We start from the raw sequence: 2,806 nt of genomic DNA, 5'->3' as shown, positions 1-2,806 counted from the left end.
GGCATCTCCAGACCTCTTTCTTTGCATCCTCATTTAATGCAAGCGTACCATCATCCATGCGAACACATTTCTCTCCTACAACATCACTATTCTCTCTCCTACACTGTCTTGCAACCCGAAATACCTCGAGTCTTTGGTCCTCACGGCGCAGAACATTGGCAAATCTTTCCTTATCTGCTTCCCCTCTGGCTAAATAAACCTGTCGCCTAGCCTCCCTTCTGGCATATATATATATATATATATACTGATGTCCACAGAAAATCGATATCCTTATATACCTATATGTATGTATATACACACATATATACATATATGTACATGTATATATATGTAGATATACATACATCTATATATACATATATTTATATATATATATATGTATATATTTACATATATAGTACATATTAGTATTTTCACCTGTTCCGTTATGCCTGGTCCCATTTATATAGGGGTTTGGATTTTCTAGCATTGTCCATGATATTGTGTGTGGAATCCCATCGTCCTTCAGGTGCAATACATGGCTGGCTAATGAAGTACCGTATCTCCCTTTCTGTCCTAAAGGAGGATCTGTGGTTGGAGAAGCATTGCTTGAATGTGTTACAGGAGCATCTGATTTATCACCATGTTCAGGAGTTGGCAGTACTGTATATGTTGGTGTTGGTATCATTGGAGGTGGTGATGGTGTTGGGGGCTGATACTACTGGTGGCGGTAGTGGTGTTGTTGTTGTTGTAATTGTCGTCATTGCTGTTATAGATATCATTGGTGATGGCTCTGATGCCATTTCCATTAGAGATACTGCCATTGCTGTCGCTGATGTTGTTATTGCTGTTATCGCTGGTGATGGTGCTGCCGCTGGTTCTTTTCGTACCTCTACTGCTGCTAATATTGGTACTGTTGACCCTGTTACCATAGTAGCCTTTGAGGAAGCTGCTGATGTTGCTGCTGCTATTAGGGTCTGCTAGTTCCCCAGCTTCATAGACAACTCTCTTGGTTTCAGAGTGGCATCTGTTGTGGTCCCTGCATGAGCTTCTATATATATTGATGGCCACAAGAGAATTTTCAGGTTTCCAAGAGTTTATTTCCAGGACATTTTATACAATGTTATTTGTTCTGGAGGTATAAGAAACCCGTGCATGCATTTTGTGTTCAGCTGCTGATGTTGGATCCCCATCAGCTGTTTCCAGCCCCTTTTGAACTTTGACAACAATATTTTTATATCTACACAGTTAACACTGACAAACCCTGTTCCTTTCACAATCACATTTAATAGTTCTATTAATTCCATTAATAGTTTCTGCTTCAGCTTCACTAGAGGGGGTTTGTAAATTCTCCCGTCTCTCTTCTAACATCTTCTTCTTTCCCACATAAACAACGTTCTGAGTACTGCGCTTTCTAGGGTTCACACCTGCCACTTCCAGGCTAATGCAGGTGTTTGTTTGGGTAGCTTCAGTTTTATTGGTTGTCAAACCATAGTTCCTCTCCTGATACCTAGCTGGTTTGTTCACTCATGTTGGAATTCTTGCTATTTACTGATCTATAATAATTATTTTGGTTACTATTGTTGTTATAGTTTATCAGGAAACTGTTTAATCTACTGGCATTGTGTGCCGCTATAATTTGTGCTAGATTTCTGCTCTTAAAAAGAGGCTAGTCTGAACTTATGTTTATTAAATATTCTAAATTATTTACTGTCTTTTGGAAAATGTTCAGCCAATGCCAAATAGAACAATTTAGATATATTGGAAATTGTTTTCCAAAGGGAATTATATACCAATCGATATTAGTGATGTTACTGAGGTATGTATTTCTATTTCTACCTAAGCTTTTTGTGAAATCATGTAATCTATTTACCTGGCCAAGAATTGTTCTTCCAAAAGCAAAACTCTGAAGATTGTTATGAAGACATAGATACAAAACCATTAATTACAGCATCTGCAGAAGATGGCAGTGTTTCTTATGTCATGCAATAGATAAAAAAAAGACAACCCCTCAACCTCTTGATAAACCTGTTATTGAACAACTTTACTCGCAGTCTATCAAATATAGACACATATAAAATTTCAACCCTTTCTCTTCTGCTTGTTTCAGTCATTGGACTGTGGCCAGGCTGGAGCACTGCTACGAAGAATTGCAGCTGAAGAAATTGTCTCCAGGACTTTTTTCTGAGGCCTGGTACATATTTCACCAGTCTCTTTTGCTAAACTGCTAAGTTACAGGGACGTAAATGAACCAAATGTGGTGTGGAACAAACACAGACACAAAAACACACACACACACACATGTATTCACACACACAACGGGCTTCTTTCAGTTTCCATCAGCTAAATCCACTCACAAGGCTTTGGTCAGCCCAAGGCAAAATTGAGGTGCCACGTGGCGGGACTGAACCCAGAACCAAGATTTTGAGAAGCAAGCTTCTTACCACACAGCCACACCTCTCCCTTTATATTTAGCAAATTGTTCTTGCTTTTTTCCTTTTTGTTTGAATTTCAGAAATTATATTTTATTTTCTTTCAGTCGGTGAGATCATCACCAAGAAAATTTGAAGAATATATTAAATAATGAATAATTTTTAAATAAAATATTCAATAATTTCTCATTATATTTTTCAGCTTAATAAAGAAATGTAAGAATAAAAGAGTTTTGAAAAAAAGATTACTCACTTTGTATTTATTTATTTCTAAAATTTATAATAATAATAATGATAATAATAATAATAATAATAATAATAATAATAATAATAATAATTATTATTATTATTATTATTATTATTATTATTATTATTATTATTTTTATTATTATTAT

The 2,806-nt window shown here is 35.8% G+C and overlaps 1 long non-coding RNA gene across 1 annotated transcript in view; it reads left to right on the top strand.

Moving 5' to 3' along the window:
* Positions 1 to 2,656, top strand: part of LOC128250903 (uncharacterized) — a 2,749-nt gene extending 93 nt beyond the window's left edge. The window contains exon 2 of the long non-coding RNA XR_008266840.1: positions 2,090 to 2,656. This is a non-coding gene — a long non-coding RNA (uncharacterized LOC128250903). The remainder of the gene's footprint in view (positions 1 to 2,089) is intronic.
* Positions 2,657 to 2,806: the final 150 nt, after the last annotated feature.

Source organism: Octopus bimaculoides, chromosome 26 (genome assembly GCF_001194135.2).
Source record: "Octopus bimaculoides isolate UCB-OBI-ISO-001 chromosome 26, ASM119413v2, whole genome shotgun sequence".
In the NCBI taxonomy this organism is placed as follows: domain Eukaryota; kingdom Metazoa; phylum Mollusca; class Cephalopoda; order Octopoda; family Octopodidae; genus Octopus; species Octopus bimaculoides.
This window is presented reverse-complemented; position numbering and strand designations above follow the sequence as displayed.